Source organism: Labeo rohita, chromosome 2 (assembly GCF_022985175.1).
Source record: "Labeo rohita strain BAU-BD-2019 chromosome 2, IGBB_LRoh.1.0, whole genome shotgun sequence".
In the NCBI taxonomy this organism is placed as follows: Eukaryota; Metazoa; Chordata; class Actinopteri; order Cypriniformes; family Cyprinidae; genus Labeo; species Labeo rohita.
The window spans coordinates 12,190,487-12,209,407 of NC_066870.1; the positions used below are offsets into that span (position 1 = coordinate 12,190,487).

An 18,921-nucleotide genomic window follows, 5' to 3' on the forward strand; every position below is an offset into this window, starting at 1 on the left:
TTATCAACTGTTTTATTGCCCAGCCCTAGTTGAAGTAAATAATTTCTGTACCACAAGCAGCACCAACAGCAAAAATTAATTATTTCAAATGATTTCTTGAATGTTCCTCTTACCTGTCATTGGTCAGTCAAACCGATACAGACTGAATTAATATTTTCTTGTAAAACATACACCTATAAACTTTATTTATTTATTTATTTATTTACTTTATTTATTTAAAAAAAATCTTTGTACACTTTTTACGGTGTACAAATAAAAGTAAATCAATAAAAAAAATTCTGAATTATAATTTATTTCTGATTAAATTATATCTTTTGGTATTAAATATTTCAATATTATTTTGATGAAAGACAACTATCAACTGAACGACAAATATCTATGTGACAACTTATTCACAATTTGCACATATATCTCATGCACAATATGAGCACAGAGGTGACTTCAAGTCCGCATGAGGGGTTGTTTGTTGTATGGGCAAGACTCAACCCACATGACTAATCACACACCACATGGTTTAATACCAGGTGTTAAAAATTTCATTATATGAATGGTCTGTGTGGATCTTGTGTTACTTGTAAGTGCAAATTAAGCTTTAGTCGTTTGAGGCTAAAATATTGAGAGCAAACTCAGAGACTCACTGCCTGCTGTCTTTCCTTTGAAGCTATTGTGGCAACATTCCTCTCATTCATTAAGAACAGCTGTGAGGTTTCATAGGCTGTTTAAATTCATTTTAATTAAAATGGAGATTATTGATAGCCTCAGATGGAGACCGTGTGACGGTTTTCAAATGCCTGTTTATTATTTGAAGCTCACTACGTTGAAAACATGAATGTACTAATTTGACAGGCCCAATCAGTATTAAAACAGCATTTTAAAATAAACAGAATTCAAAATTTTCTTTATAGCCCAGCAATCATTTTTTCTATGTAGTGCTTGTACAGTTTCCACTTTGAGTGTTTCAACAAACACAGTTTCATAAAGATACTCCAGCTGAACTCTGAAGTGACCTGACATTTTCCATGTAGTGCAGCGAACAAACTTCTCTTCTCTCATCTGCGCTTTCTAAAGGGGGAACCTTCTTTCAGAAGACAGGTCATCATTTTTACATAATTGCCTGATTAATTAGGGATTGTGATTATTTTAAATTATTGTGCACTTCAAATCACACATTACCATATGAATAGAACTAAAAAAAAAGGGAAATGCGAATACTATTTCATAATAAGTATATTACTGTAAAACAGCATTCAAGGTGGCTTGGTTCTGAAAAACAACATAGAATGATGGAAAGTCTACCATAATGCAAACGTTTTAAACAATTAAGAATATTTAGTACTTAAAATATTATTTTTAATGTCATTCTACCCCATGTGTAATATTTCACAAAGAATAAATGATACTATTGAAGTTCAAGATCAAAAAGACTGGTCCATGGTGGTACTGCAGGGGGTATGTCTATTATTTCCCCCAAAAAAAATTATTCCCAAAAAAATTCAACAAAATTTAAAATAAATAAAAACTACATTGAAAGTCTTTGGCCAAGAAACATGCATCTGGCCTGTGTATTAAGCATACTACGTGCCATGATTAAAGCAGACAATTAAATGAATTTGTTTATCGTAATTATTACTTTAATTAATTGGTAATGATTTAATGAGAAAAAGAACAATTCCTTGAAGCACTGAGAATGACATAATTGAATCAAAAACTGAGACATAAAACTATTCATTTAAAGTTGTTGATTGTATATATCAAAACAGAACATTTTAAGTTTACTTTAAGGTTACAAAATATGCATACTACAAATATTTAAGTATTCTGAAAGCATAGGAAGACGACTCAATTATGTCATTCGACGTTCTTCACTGGAGTGAACAGAGCCCTTTTAGCGTGCTCACATCAGGTCTGTCTCTGAAGGTTAAAGGGGCCATGACATGAGAAATCAAATTTGCCTTGATCTTTTGGCATATAAGAGGTCTTTGTACCATTAAAACATCCTGCAAGTTTCATAGCTTAAAATATCCTCCTCATTATAAACAAAGAATTTATTTAATCAAGCTCCAAAAATGGTCCATTGGATCTGAGGTGCCAGGGTGACGTCACCAGGGCACAAACATTTGCATAAACACATCGACAAATAGCCATCTTCTCACTGTAAGCCCCGCCCATTGGCATTCAGTACCTTAATTTCTAATCACTTGAATATGCTGATACTAGGGAGGCAACAATACAGTTAGTCCACGGTTCAATACGTACCTCGGTTTTTGGTTTGGTTCAGTTCTGATATGTTGCCACTTCAGTGTTTTTTTTTTTTTTGCAACAAATCAACAAAATACTCCTGCAAACCTCTGTACGCTGGAAAGCGTGGTTTAGTATATGTCTGCTTAATTTTTCTTTTGAGAGAGGTATTATTTTTTCGATTTTTCTGCGAAATAGACTGGGTTTTATTCATACTGGACACCACAGGGTGCCCTCGTGCAGAAAATCCACATATGCGTCAAAAAAGGATCACCGATGACGTTCCATTCCAGCTTCTCTAATATGGATAAAGGCATCGCTATTGCTGTAACTGAATAAAAACAAGATATATAACGTTAAACGTTTTGACTGATGAAATGTAAGGACAATAAACAATAATATGTTTTATCTGTGTTCTTCAAGCCATCTCGTGTATGTTTTATAAGCCATTGCTAATCGACATACATAGAATATGAGTACAGAATTTATTGTCTGCCTCATTCTGTGATAAGAATCCACATCAGATCACACAAGGAAGTTATTTCAAACATTCAACTGATGTTATGAATAAAAAGTTATAGTGTAATTTATAACTTTTGTTTTTATAACTCTTTTGTTGGACAACAGATTTAGAAAGGCTTATCATTGCATGTCATTAGAATGGAAGATGGTCTGCGTGCGTTGCTTTTTCAAATGCAAGTAGGGAAGCGTTTCCTCATTTCAGCACATCAAATCGTGGGCACAAATTCTGAGAAAAATAAAACAAGGAAGTTATTTAAATGCAAAACCGAAAAACTGCAATTCACAAGTGCATATTGAACCGTGGCCGATTACTCAGAAGGACATGCCCCTTAAAAACAGGTCATTTCTGACAGAGGGTCAGAATGAGGGTTCAAATTATTCATTTTTTTACTTTTTTTTTTTTTTCGTGCAAAAAAAAAAAAAAAAACTTTTTATAACCCTCAAGAAACACATTAAAATAATCTTAAAAATCCATGTCATGACCCCTTTAACAAGTCATCATTAAAGGGGTCATCGGATGCTAAGTTCACTTTTACATGTTGTTTGAACATTAATGTGTATTGGCAGTGCATGTACAAATCTATCCTGTAATGGTAAAAATCCATGCAGTGTTTTTTAATTAATCTGTAAAAATAATATCCCATTTTTCAAATCGAGCCATTCTCAGATGCCTGTCGTTGTTGTGTCACACCCACAGAGGCCGCTCCCATGATAGTTGATTGACATTAGCATCTTACCTCCGATCAGTTGTAACAGTACGACCTCCATGTTTTGATGCCGGAGCAGGGATGCAAGTTAGACAAGATTTGAACGATTGAGGTGTTGTGTTGCTGTATGTAATAATGAACGTAGTGGTCGTCATTTACTCCCATCATCTGAACTGCTGAAGATGCAGTGAATTACTTTTGTTTGTGAAGGGAATCGGGAGCCTCCCGATCTACATCCATCTATGTTTGCGCAAATCATTTGTGATCCAGCTTCACTTATAGCAGAAGTGAGTATAAGTGCTTTTTTCATGAATCTTTGCGATCGCCTTTCCTAATAATGTGCTAGTTAGCAAGTTTAGCGGCTAAATGCGGCTAAAGTAAACCGGCTTATCAATCCACAGAGAGAAAAGAGGGGCGGAGCGAGCAGAGCTCATTTGCATTTAAAGCAGCCACGACCAGAATGGGACGATTTTTGCAGAGCTGATTTTGGCAAGGGAAAAAGGGTGTTGTTTTACACAACCATTGAGAATTTTTAACCAAAGTATATTATAGACTTTTCATTAAGACCCTAAAGAATCATATCAACTTGTGGAAAATGGGCATCCGATGACCCCTTTAAAATCCTTTTCCATATGGAGACAATGGGATTTTTACCTGCACAACGCAAATGTTTTACTCTATTTTCTGAACTCACCCCAAACTCATACCAGAAACTGACATGTCAGGTTGCTCAAACAGAGTGATACTGTAAGTACCACAGTGTTTAAACTTGTCTTGGAAACCAAGTTACGAGCGATTTACTCATAGCTGTCTCTTCACATTACACTGGGGTAGCAGAAAGTAATCTACCAGCATCCACCATTGCAGCAAATTTAACTTTTAACGTTTCCCTCTTCAGTTCATTACTGTGCAGTTTCTCAGTATAAAACTAAAAACATCTGAAAATAGTAGTATAACTTTTCCAGCGTGACTAAAAATGTTTAATAGTCTGCTATGAATGCCGCCTATATGCAAGCAAAATACTGACCACCCTATTGATATTCCTTCTGTTCTCATTATAGGAGCCGATTTCATTTCCATAAGAATGATTATGAAGTGCAGTTTCCTATAGCAAAGGAGAGATAAAGTGAGTAGAGAAGAAAGGAAAGATTTGGATTAGTGTATGCATGACAGCAGAGGATTTAATAGCAAAGATGGAGGGGGAGAGGTGACTAATAAAACCGAGATGTGCAATAAAAAGGTCACGAATGTGAGAGACACGCTGAGAAAAAAGCAAATGGCTACTTCCTATAAAGTACAGTTTCAACTGAAACAATTATGCAGAAATGAATTTCTATGATAAAGCAGGGCAAAACAATTATGTTTACTTGTGATTTTAGATGCAGGGCTTGAGGGCTGGAAGGGGAAAAAAAATAAAAAAATAAAAGTACACGCATGCAAGAGATTGGAGCTAACGACTTACAATATCTCAGGTAATAAATCAGAGTTTCTTTGTGGCCTAAAGCATTTTCAAACCTATTTGCAAGAGATAATGCCACCAATTTCTTTCAGCCTCAGAGACCCACAAGCCCGGTTCATCTATCACAAACCTTTTAGGAGAGTGGCCGAATTGCCCTCATCTCTACCTACTAAGTAAGTATATCATCCCCTCTGTTAGTGCTTATTTAATCATTTACATTTCCAAATATATGCCACTCAAAAGTCTGGGTTTCTTTTTTAATATTTTTATTCAACAAAAATGCATTAATTTCGATCAAAAGTGGCAGTAAAGACATTTGCAATGAAAATCATTAAAAATCATGTTCTGTTGAACGTTATATTCAAGAAATATTCTAAAAAAATGTATCATGGTTTTCACAAAAATATTAAGCAGCACAATGTTTTCTGAGCACCAAATCAGCATATTAGAACACTTTCTAAAGGATCATGTGACACTAAAGCCTGGCTGCTGAAAATTAATTACATTTTAAAATATATTCACATACAGTTTGAATTGTATTTAAACTGTAAATATTTTAATGATGATTTTTTTTTTACTGTACTGATGAGTTTTTACTGTATTTTGATCAAATAAATGCAGCCTGGTGAGTAAAAGAGACTTTACAAAAAATTTTAAAAATCTCACAGACCCCACTTTTGAACAGTGGTGTATTTCTGTTAAATTTAATATTTTCACAGTATGTAACATTACAGAGGCATAACTGATTTGAAAGCTACAGCAGGGGGCATCATGTACAGGTATGAGTCATATTTACTACATTTTCATGAGGTTTCTTAGTTCTTCTTTTTGGAGTTTTACAGACATCATTATGAACGTTGCCATATTAAAAACAGCATGAAGATTCCTCAAAATTTTTCCTGTTGCGCTCCACAGCCTACAGGTATGGAATGACATTAAGGTGAGAATTTGAAATAACATCATTTAGAAGTGAACTGCCCTTTTAACATTCATTTTTGGCCTCACATATTGGTAGGCTGTCAGGTTCACGCTGAACGGTCATTAATAAAAGTGCTAATGATTTCTGACACCTCTTTCGGTTATAATTTTAACCTGATAATCAACTAATCAACTTATTGCAGCCTTTCAAACTAGTAGAAGGTATCTGTCACATTCAAATTCTTGTGCTTTAGTCTGATTTGGGCCATGGCTTGAGCACATTAGGTGGTCAGCTGTGACTAATACTCCCCATGCTGAGGTGACAATTTCTGTCACAGTGTCTGCATTTATTTGTTGTTTCCTGGTAGGTGGTGGCACTGCACTCCTTACAGCCTCTCCCTTTTGTCCTCTGCTGGGCTGATAGGATTCTCTTTACTTTTCTTATGTTGTTGTCTGAGAACTCATCTACATCTGGTCAGGTACCTTCCACTGTATATTAAAATCCAGAGCACTCTCTAAATGTATTCGTGCAATGCATCTGTAGACTTCAAAATAGCCATAGAAGAGATCTTGGGGTCCATTTAATATGCAGATTATCAGAAATATATTATATTTCTGACATAACGTTACAGATAACTCTCGAATGGTCTGCGGGTAAAACATTCTGGCAGACAGACATCCCAGCAACAAGATTCTGACAGAGTCTTTATGAGTTTCTTATTGCTTTACCTTGGTTAATTTTATGAGAGTCATTTGCTTTCTGTTAACGTCTGGATTAAATCCAATCATGGCTTTCTGAGAAACAGACCAGTCCTTCAGTATGAGCGAGAGACATCCGGCATAGAGTTTCCAGACATACAGTTTGACCACAACATCACTTGCGGTTTATAAAATGATTATGACAGTAGCTCAAAAGTATTCAATCAGTAGAATCCAGAAAGTCTCAAAGTTTGGTTGTCTGTAAGTGCATTACAGTAATTACAGAGCAAAAGACGATGCAAAGCATTATAATCAAGTCTTGGCTTGAAACATGCTTCCACTAAAGTAAGTTGCGGTTTCTTTATCTGCTCTAAACCAGTTATAGTAACAAACATACTAATTACAGATCAACAAAAATGATTTTACTTGCTCACCCAGCTGGACCAATAATTACTAGCTTTGAGTAGGGCTGGGCGATATGGGCAAAAAAATTATCACGATATTTTTTTCCCTATCAGTCCATATCGATAATTATCACGATAAATGTCAAATCTTTATTTCTTTAAAGTTTAAAGTCAGATTTTTGCTCACCATTAAACCACACCATTAATTTTCCCTAACAAAATAAATATCTAAATAGAAAAATTAATTTCTGCATGTTCTAATGAGTTAAATTGTTCCAAATCAAGAAACAGGTTTAGACTGTCACAGCGCTGTTTAGTGCTTGTGGGATGAAGTAAATGCATCCTTTCTAGTGAGCTCACGCAGCGCGGCAGTTTGAACTTTGGTCCGAGTGGATAAACGGTCCGTGTGGCGTGATTCAAATGAGTCGTACTGTTTCGTTATGCTTTTGGCACATAAAACTTATGTTGAACATTTATCGAACTTTTGAACATATCGTTTTATTGAGGAAAATTATATCGCAATAATTATTGTTATCGAATTATTTCCCAGCCCCAGCTTTGAGGCAAAGAAATAATATTTTTCATTTATTCATAAATCAATATTTAATAAAACTGTATTGAAATAATATATTTAATAATCTCTACTGCTGCATTTTTAGGACTAACACAAGGTCATCTTTATTTTGAGTCCTAAAAAATTAGATAGAAACAATAGTCAGATTTATATATAGTACTCATTCAAACCAAATGCGTTTCTGCAGAGCTTAGTCTTTCAATACAAATTTCACGTATGTAAAAAAAAACATCCATCGTTGTGCCACGGTTGCTTTTTTAAATGGTCTCTTCTTGTCTTTGTCCAGAGGACAGACACAGTTGGAAAGAGGGGGGGAGCCCTTCTGTGATGGTTGGGCAGTCACCAGCACCCCCTCTATGCCAGGACTCCCTCAGTCTTCTCCATCTGGCACACCAGTGGGAAGATGAAGCGCCAGAACTGCATCTTCCCGTTCTCCTGCATGCTGCTTCCTCTTGTCCTCGTGATACAGTCTGGAGACTGCACTCAGTGGGACTCACAAAAATAAATAAATAAATAAACCCCAACCATTTCCATCAAAAACTACAAACCTTGTCGGTACCCTTTAAAAACAGCACCTAGCTCCCTTCAACACTGCTGAAGCAGTTGCCGTATGCTTTGTGGAAGATTTTTGTCTATAATGGCTGACAGAAAACTGACTTGTTTTCTGCATTCAGTCATGATGAAGTGCGAATATTCCACGGTTCACTCCAGAGGTGACCATCCAGTGAGAGGAGAAAGTGCTGGTGGAGGTATTTTTGCTGAGCAAAAAACACAATGTTTGCTCAAATAAAACAAACACGGATTTGTTTCAGAGCAGCTGGTCAGTGCTGACCTTTTGATTTGATGCTGGACTGTAATTATCCCCAATTACTTTATCCCCACATTGTGAATACCAATTGATTAAGGAAACCAAAGCAAATAAGAAAAAAATCTTTATTTTGAAGACTTGCATTGGGGAAACTGACCTGAGTCAGAAACCAGAATATCATAAACTTGAGGCCGGATACTTCTGACATTTGACAGTAACCAGCCTAGCAACCAATTACCAATGCTCTAGCAACACACAACGTCTTAGCAACTGCAAGACACATCAACTCTCCAAGAGTATTTCATGTCACTAAACAAAATCTAAACAGGGTTTCAAAAACATGTTTTAATAACATTGTTAAATCAGCAATAAAATATTTTGACAATGTTATCATAAATGTTTACTGAGCTCCAATTATGCTAAAAACTGTTTTTCAGACATTAAGGAATAGTTAATCCAAAAATAAAAATTATTCACCAGTGTTCATTTTGACAGCAAATTTCCATTTATTTATGTCTTAATCATAGTCTTTTGACTAAAACGGCATTTAGTTTTAGTCATATTTTAGTCATCTGAATTGTTTTAGTCTAGTTTTAGTAGACTAAATATCATTAAGATTCGGCTAAAATCTAATGGGTTTAGTTACAGTGTAATGCATTTATTAAGCATTTCTCTAAAATTTCCAAACTCATTATATAGGTTTGATATTAAGGTTTTATCATGATAGATACAGATTTAACTGTTGTGACACGCAACACGCCTTTTTCTTAAAATTAAATAAAACCACTTCTCATAAAGAAACAAGAACATGGTCTTCTTTTCAATGAAATATCAATGGTTATATAATTCTTTCGACAACTTGTTCATCACATTCTGCTTTCTAGCAGACATACTTATTTAAATAAATAATTTTTAATTAACCTTTATTAGGGTTACTAAAGTAATTTGGTAAAGAGTGATTCTCTTCTAAACCTGATTTATTTGCTTTCGAATAATGTAATTCACTAAAATGTACACTCTACTAGATCAAATTATTTAGGAAAAACGTGAACCCATCAAGTATCTAAAAAATTTTTTTCCAAGGCTACGTTTACATTACAAGGCTACTGGGTTACATTTGAAAACAGAGTTTTCGTTTTAAAATGCTCTCCGTCCACACTAGCATTTTCAAGAGTTTTTCAAAAGTTTCTCATCCACACTGAAACGTAGGAAAAGTTTAATTCGCCTTACTGCCCATGCGTAAAAACCCACTGAGACGATACAGACGGAACAGACATAATAAGCTTTCACGCAATTCTTGGCAGTATCATTTTATTTAGGGAAATATCTCAGCATTCACTGACGCGTCCATGGTGCGCTCACTCATGTTTGATCTAAAAAGTAGCTGCCCTCACGTTTTGCCGCAGGAGTCAGGACAGCAACTGTGAGTACATTTTCTGTCATCTTTTTAGGACTGTAATATGGAGAGTGTACAAGGTAAATATCTTTAGCAGCAGTGTAAACACAAATAGCACATAACAGGCACAATTACCAGTATAAACATAGATATCTATTGGTGCAATATGCGTCGCATGACAAAACATGCGTCATCATTTTCAAAAGCCTCCATTTTCACAGTCCACACTGCAACGCGAAAACGGCGTTTTCAAATTTATCCACTTTGGAAACACTGCTCGGTGTGGACAGAAGGCTAAAACAGAGAGAAAAAGATGCAAAATGAAAACGTTTTAGTGTGGACATTGCCTAAAACTGTAGTTGCCAGCATGCTTTTCTTGGGACATAATGACGAGAGCAACAAATTATACAATTAAGCATCAGTTTAAAAAGCCTCCAAAAGCCTCCATTTTCACAGTCCACACTGCAACGCGAAAACGGCGTTTTCAAATTTATCCACTTTGGAAACACTGCTCAGTGTGGACAGAAGGCTAAAACGGAGAGAAAAAGATGCAAAATGAAAACGTTTTAGTGTGGACATTGCCTAAAACTGTAGTTGCCAGCATGCTTTTCTTGGGACATAATGACGAGAGCAACAAATTATACAATTAAGCATCAGTTTATGTGTGTTTTATGTGTAGGCTAGTAGGTTTTGCTGTGATTTTAAAAACTGGAATCTAGAACTGTACAGTAGCTGTTCAGGTGAGAAATCACACCTCTCTTAGGAGTGAGTTGTGAACAGAAGTGAGTTGTTTTGTGCAATACAGTAGGTTTGTCTTAGTATCCATCTTTAAATGCACGTAAAATGTTTTACATCACACAACATAACTGAACGAATGCGTGTACGGCAGTTGGCAGGATATTTTTTAATATAACTCCGATTGTGATTGTCTAAAAGATGAAAGACATTTACACCTAGGATGGCTTGAGAGTGAGTAAATTATGGGACAATTTTCATTTTTGGGTAAACTGTTCCTTTAAGTATTTAAATTAATAAGTTACTAATATATTAATAAACCAACTCTAATTTTACTTAAACACTAAAAACACAAAATCAAGATGCAAACTGCAATCAAAAACTACTGTTTTTTATTGAAGAACAAACAGTTCTTTTAAGTCAATCAATAAATAATCGTGGTTAATTTATCAATACTCCCAGTTTCTGTTTGAAGTTTGAAAACAAGCAGATTTGTCATAATTACAGCAGAAATCATGGAAATATTGTAGCCGTTATTTGGGGGACTTTAGATAGGGGACTTTTGAGTCTGAAAGGTAAAGAACCACTGATTCTGAGTAACCAAACAATCAACAGAATAAGTAACACTTTTTAAAGAGGGGACTTCCACTTCCACAGCCAACATATGTTTTCTCCAGTTCATATTTTCACAAGTAGGACGTCTCCTCCCACGTATACTGATCTGACTTGTTTAACAGAATTGGCCTCTATATAATGTGTTCTACAGACTATTATTGGATTTATGAATTCCTTAACTGTAATGTCACAATAATGTTTAAAAACAAGCACTGCAATCCAAATCACTGTTTGACAGTCAACATACACCACAACAATTGCATGTCACAGTAATCTAAACAGAGCTGCATAAGAGCCTCCCTTATTAATATTCAAAGGAGCCCACAGCAAATTTTTTAATTGTTAAACACACATGGCCATTAATGCTGCATAAACGTTAAAGAATCTCTATCAGTACTGCTACTCGCAACTCCCTCTACATTCATCTTCCTGAGTGACAGCGCACAGGACCACATGCATGTCAATATGACAAGTGACTGCTTGAGTTTATTGGATTATTGAAAATCGCGGTGACAGAAAAGAGTAGCAAGAAGTGAATCAACAAAGACAGCGAGGGAAACTGTGTACGTGTGTCTGCGTGTTTGGATTAGAGTATGGAGGGGGAGGTCACCTTCACACGACTCTCTGGCAGTAATCGTACCTTGGACACGTCTTTTTGCCTAATGGAGCCACCACAATGGTGACGGGGCCCGGTGACTAATGCACTAATCTAATAAGTCACACGCAAAACCACAAACTGGACATGGCCTGTGGCGTCACTGGCACACTACAAGAGCTAGGGGTGGGCGGTATGATAGAATCTTATATAATGGTAGGAGTAATACCTAAAAATATTAAAGTTCTAGAAAATACAATACGTTGCCAATTATTTTTATGTTAAGGCAGATTATTGATAAATCAACAAAGTGAAATTCTACTACAGTTGAGGTTAAACATTTACATACACCTTGCAGAATCTGTAAAATGTATTTTACTGAAATAAGAGGGATCATGAGTTCATGAGCCCCTTGATTTTCCTGAACAGTTAAACTGCCCGCTGTTCATCAGAAAAATCCTTCAGATCCCAAAAATTCTGTTTTTTTTAGCATTTCTGTGTATTTTAACCCTTTCCAACAATGACTGTATGAGATTCTGTTGAGATCCATCTTTTCACACTGAGGACAACTGAGGGACTCATATGCAACTATTACAAAAGGTTCAATGCTCACTGATGCTCCAGAAAAAAAAAAAAAACAAAAAAAAAAACATGTATTAAGAGCCAGGGGTGTAAACTTTTGAACAGAATGTGATGTAAAATTGAAAGACGTGTACATTTTTCTTGCTTTGTCTAAATATCATATTTTTTTCATTTAGTACTGCTCTTCAGAAGATACTGACATGTTTTCCAGAGGACAAAATAACTTAAATTTACCCTAATCTTCAAATTACAAAAGTTTTCACCCCCCCGGCTCGTAATGCGTTGTGCTTCCTTCTGAACCTTCTCTAATAGTTGCACACGAGTCCCTCAGTTGTCCTCAGTGTGGAAAGATGGCTCTCAAAATCATAGTCATTGTTGGAAATGGTTCAAATACACAAAAACACTGAAAAACCAAAGAATTTCTGGGACATGAAAGATTTTTCTAAAGAACAACAGGCAGTTTAACTGTTTAGGACTTACAAGGGACTCATGAACAACTATCACTAAAAAAAAAAACCCACACAGCTGTGGATCATTCCGGTAACAACACAGTCTTAAAAATCAAGTGTATAAAAACTTTTGAACAGGGTCATTTTTATAAATTCAGCTATTATTTTCTCTTATGGTCTATATGTAAATGTCTTTAATGTGAAATATCTTATTCAGGTCAGTACTAAATAAAAAATAACATGCAGTTTGTATGATGGTGTATGTAAACATTCGACTTCAACTGTATTTTGTCTACGTAAATAAAGAATTAAACTCTAAAAATGTAAATTTATAATTTGAAATGCTACAAGTAAATTAAGCATCATGTCATTATAATATACAGTATTTTTTAAAAGAAGTGGATTTTGTGGTTAGGTTGAAGGAACAGAAAATCTGCTTAGCGCAGTATAAAAACCATCACATCTAGGGTCCCCATAAACCACATATACGTGTGTGTGTATTCAATTTCCAGCCAAAATAACTACATTGTGATATGTTGTTTTAAAAAAAAAGCAATGGGATCTTCATCTCATCTAACTGGTGTTTAGATGAAGGCCTAGCCTCAGTGCAAAAACAGCTGCTTCACATTATGCAGTAACTACAAGCAGTGATGCATTCTAAATATGGCTGATCAAGCCAGGAATAAAGCTGCAAACAGTCAATAAATGCACATTCGCAAACCTATGACCACAAATCAGCTACATTGTTTAATAACATGCAACTTCTTTTTATGAACGTGGCAACCAAAAACGACATCAGTTGATATGACTTTTTATACTGTTATACTGTTCAGCCATAGCAAGAGCCATAAAAGAGGTCATGTTTTATTTTGGTGTCAAACACTGAATTATGATCAAATATCAAACACGCATATAAAAAAATGTAAGCACCAATGTTAACAAGCGTCAGAAGAACAGGCTTTCACTCGTGGACAAGCTGGAAACAATACCAGAGTTGGCTTTCAAAAGTACAACTTGCAGAGTAAGGCCTATTTCTTTGCTCAGATACTCTCCAAATAAATCAGGGCAGGGTCTATCCAATGACCTCTTGGCATAAACCATCAAAGCTATAACTTAAGCAAATAATGCAGATCCTAAAACATGAGGGGCTCTTCAAAAAACCTCAGCTACTGTTCTTATAAAGGGTCTGGGCCGTTTCTGGGCCAGAGTCTGTTTCCACTTTTCGTTAAATGGAGATGTCCCATAAAACTGTGGTGTAAATGGTTTATAATGCCACCATCAGGCCCACTAATGGAGAACCTGTTTTCAATCAGCAGCCAAATTACTACAGAATTAGCTTCCAGACACTTAACTTCTTCACTGGCCTCTAAACACTGAAGAGCCTAAGAAATATGAAAACTTTGTAATTTCAAAATGACAGCAACTTGGGTAGAGAAAACACAATGGGTAACTTCCAACTGGCATCCGTAGGGTCGTAGGGTTCCAAATGAAAGTGAGCAAGTGAACCTTTACACAAAAGTCCAAGTAACAAGGCCATAAGTGAAGTGTACAAATGGTCACTTTAAAAGAATAGTTCACTGGTATTCCTCTTTAAGTAGGTTCATTTTTAAGCATTTATGGTCAACTCCTTGTAATTCATTCATAAAAGTAAAATATTCGTGTGGCTTTTGGTAACAGTCAACAAACAAACATGGAGAGACAGCAATTTTTATATATTACAGGGTCCTGCAAGTGAAGCAGTAAAGAAACCCCTTCGTTCAAGGGCAAAGCAATCAAATGCAGACTTTCAAAGCTTTGTCTTTTATTGCGGTGCTTGTGACCTTCTTGGAGTGAACAGAACTACAGCAATCAACAAATTTGCAACAGATCTTGCCTGAAGTGAAACTTTCAGAGCACTGAAAATATTTCGACCACACTGACCGTGCCACATGACTCCTAAAAAAAGTGTTGACTACGCTGAATTGTTTAAATAAAAATCGTGTATTCCCATGCCAGAGCCCAATGTGCCACTGAGAAGTCCAAAAGGCTCTCAGTTCCCAGATATGAGTCCTATAAATGTTGATCCCCGACACCACAACCGATGCATTACAGAAATAAAATCTCTCATTAGAGCCCAGGCCCTGAAATTACCCGAATTCTGCGCATATGGAAACCATAAGACAGCGTCAGCAAGGGGGAAGTTTGCACCAAGTGGCTTTTCAGCATGTGGCAACAGAGGGCCGAACATCTTGAATGTGCCAATTAGTTCCCTCTGCCAGAATAAAATAGGTAAGAGGGTGGAAGATACCAAATTGTATTGACACAAACAAAATTGCTAAAAAAAACTCAAAGATCTGTTAGAAACAACTGTGTGTCTTGCTTACAGGGCATCTGCTATGGTTTCATGCTCTTTACTGACAGCTGCCATGAGACTTACGTTATTAATGAGAAACATGCTGACCCACAGTTAATGTATCCACAAGATTTTTTGTGCTATATTTTATTTCAGCAGGACACAGTGATTGACTGTATTGTTCAGTCATTCACCAAAGCAACAAATACAATGACATAAATGTGCCTGTGATCTAATCACACGTGTGCTACTGGGGGCGATATTGTCAGTTCATCTTAATGCCCGTCAAAATACAGACCAGAGATTTTCTCCAGCCAGCCTTTAGCCTCAGGAGCCATTCTGTCTTTATGAACAAATCCAGACCTGACAGAATAATAAACTAATTACACAGCCCAAACGAACAGTAGTACCAGAAGACTGCACAGGATCAAGAAAACGATGTTGATTCTGGCCAAATTATTTTAGACTTCTGATGCAATTGCCCGAAAGTTGCTCTAGAGCTTTTCCAGATCATTTTATACTGTTGACATGCTTCATGAGCACTCTGAAGGTCTTCATACATGCTTGTTTATTTGTTGCTAATCAATAAAAATTCTGGACTGTTGAAAGCCTTGCCCACAGTGTTCACGTATGGTCATGTATATTATAGGCTCCCTTCTTAAAATAACTCCTGACGGAGAGAATTGCTGTGTAGAAGGACCTGGGAAAGGGCAACAAAACCAGCATAACAAATAATGCATAATGTCTATAGCATAACAAGAGTGGCATTGTTCTGCTGCATGAGCGATGTTAAAGGGACAGTTCACTCACAAATTAACAGCCTGTCATTATTTATTCACTATCATGTTTTTATAAACCTGTATGTCTGGGAGCTGTTAGGCAGAATATAAGGGACTAACAGCCTCAGTCACCATTCACAATTTCTGGAAAAAAGATGCTGATGAAAGTGAATGGTATAAGACTGGCATTCTGCCGAAAATCCCCTTTTGTGGTACAAGGGAAAAATAAAGTCGTACAGGAACAACGTAAGCGTGAATAAACAGTGACAGGATTGTGATTTTCGGGTGAACTAGCGTTTTAACACTCATTTCTCATTTAAATCTCAGTGACACATTTCTGTGAACCCCCACCAAAATATCTAAAAATCACGTCAAATAATACTTTCTAACAGAACGGTATGAATATAAGAGTTGGTTTAAACTGCTCCGTAAAATATTTCGATTTGGAAACATGCAAAAACTCATTATGCGCTGTAGCGATGTTTGATTTTAATGCGATTAGAAATACTGAACTCAGCAGACATCGTCTTTAAAAGCAGCCTACGGCTACATTTTGGATAAAACTGCAAAAAAAGACCAATATGTTTGTATAATACATCTATGTGGGAGTGTGCGTTTTAAAATATGCACGCTCATCCACAGACGGTGGCATCTTGAAAAAATGCACTAAATCTTGTCCACGTACGTGTTTGGAATTAATTTCTACACGCCTTTTTCATAATCACAGTAGACTGAATCAGTTCAAATGTATGCGCAAGTAAACAAAACACTGACACGATTGCACGAGACTAATATGTGGCATATTTTACATGAGATGAAGCATCTTTGGAGAAGTGAGCTTTCGCACAGGCACAGTGTCCCGCGACACTTGTTCTGTATGTTTGTCTTTTATCCGAGAAAACATGCGGCAGGTATTATAGATTACATGTGGTCAATAGTTCAACTTCTTCTCTAATCATTAGCTAGTTCATTTGCATGACAGAACTACGTTGCGCCCTGCACTTGCTCTTAGACCACGAGGCACTAAAACGAGAGTCACAGCAGGAAAATATAGTCAGTCTTGCTTATAACTTGCTATTCTGGCAGAGGAACTCATCTGCAATGGTCTTGTGTGTAAATCACCCTAAACTAACGATCTGTAAGTTTTGAAATCGCTCGCTTAGCTAGTACGTTACACTAGCTTAGCCGACGTCAACTCGCCCGTTAGTTGCTCTAAGAAATACTAGAATTTCGCGATCACTCCAAACCTCGTGGCTGAGAAGCTTGTTCATTAATGCAAATAATAATCACCTTAAAAGTACTGCTTTATGCAAAGCAAGTGTCCTGAGCAAGACCGAATGAAGAAGGAAACGCACTGAACTCACCGTCTCTCCGTTCCGCCGCGGTTTGCATTTCTTTCCGTGCACGGCAACCGCTCGTTTCACCCGGTTTCAGTTGGCCACGTACAAATCCACTTTTAAAATCGACTGGAAAATTCTTTGATTCCACAGAGTAACGACTCTTCCTCTACTAATGTGCCACGCGGCCGTTATAATCCCGTTATTGAGACTGGTTGCTATAACTACGGCAGAGTGGAAAAGCTTCTATTGTTGTGAATCCAGAGTTTGTGTCTCACAGACTTCTGCTCCAGAGCGGTCGGAGACTCTCTGCTGGTCTGCCTGCCTACAGTCCCCTCGATCACGCTGTCTCCCTCCCTGGCTGGCTTACAGGTTGCTCGCGCGCATTTTCGGAAGTATTCGTGACCATTCGGCCGTTCACGAATCGATTAGATTAGTCCCAGCTTAGATTAGTGTGCTTGCTTTATGAGACGTAGGTATTTAGTGGGGTTTAACCTAAACCAATCCAGATATTCAGTTACATTTAACCTAAATAAAATACATTTAATCAAAGATAGTTTGTATGTTATAATTTTAATGTATTATATTACAATATCCATCATACCAGTCCATTTAGACACACCAAACATGTTGAGTTCCCATGTTTTATGGGGACATTCCATAGGCATAATAGTTTTTATACAATACAAACTTTATTTTCTATCCCCTTACCCTAACCCTACACCTACATTTGGGGTTAAATTTTACATACACCTACATACAGAATCTGCAAAATGTTAATTATTTTAACAAAATAAGCGGGATCATAGAAAATGCATGTTATTTTTTTTTATTTAGTGCTGACCTAAATAAGATATTATATATTAAATCATCTTATTATTATTATTTATAAAAGTGTAAACTTTTGAACGGAATAACTTTTATAAATTCAACTATTATTTTCTCTTGTGGACTGCTACGTAAATGTCTTTTATGTGAAATATCTTATAAGGGTCAGTACTAAACAAAACAATAACATGCATTTTGTTAGAAAACAAAAGGAATGCATGTTGTTACAAAAAATGTCTCCACAAGGCAGGGTTGCCAGGTTTTCACAACAAAACCCACCCAATTGTTACTCAAAACTAGCCCAATCGCATTTCGAGGGGGATCCCCCGTAAAAAAAATGCGTTCCGGAGGATAAATTACACGTTTTTTGCCGGGGTTCCTCTAGTAAATTCGCATTTCAGGGGCTAAATATGACATTATTGGGGTCGCTTCATCCCACAGACATCAAAATCTACCCGCAGCAACAGCGTAAAAGTAGCCCAATTCCACAGGAAAACCACAGACTTGGCAATACTGCCACAAGGACAAGGATTTTGGATATATCCATATTTCTATATTTAACATAATGTTGTGTATACCTGAACACACACACAACTTAACATGATTCATGGGTAAATTATTTGAATATTATAACTTTATTATTAACTTTAACTACTTGAAATCATGTCCAACAGACTATGCATTTGTCAGAATTTTGGCCAGATAGATTTAGTCCTGTTAGATATTAATATGTGATGTAGAAACACTTTTCAACATTTGTACTTTTTTTTTTTTTTGGTTCTCATTTGTCGAGTTCCAAATTCTGAAGCAAGATAAAGTGAATAATGGATTGACATTAGAGTAGTCAGACACACTTCTGAAAGGAATCTATTACATCTTCTTTTAATTTAAGACAGAGTCCTTTTAGTGAGTTTTGTAGTATTTATTTGTTGAAAATGGGGTGC

At 36.3% G+C, this 18,921-nt stretch overlaps 1 protein-coding gene across 1 annotated transcript in view; it reads right to left on the minus strand.

Moving 5' to 3' along the window:
- ptprfb (protein tyrosine phosphatase receptor type Fb) overlaps positions 1-17,489 on the minus strand; it is a 197,690-nt gene extending 180,201 nt beyond the window's left edge. The window contains exon 1 of the mRNA XM_051133976.1: positions 17,177-17,489. The gene's annotated coding sequence lies outside the window, so the exon portion shown is untranslated. The remainder of the gene's footprint in view (positions 1-17,176) is intronic.
- Positions 17,490-18,921: the final 1,432 nt, after the last annotated feature.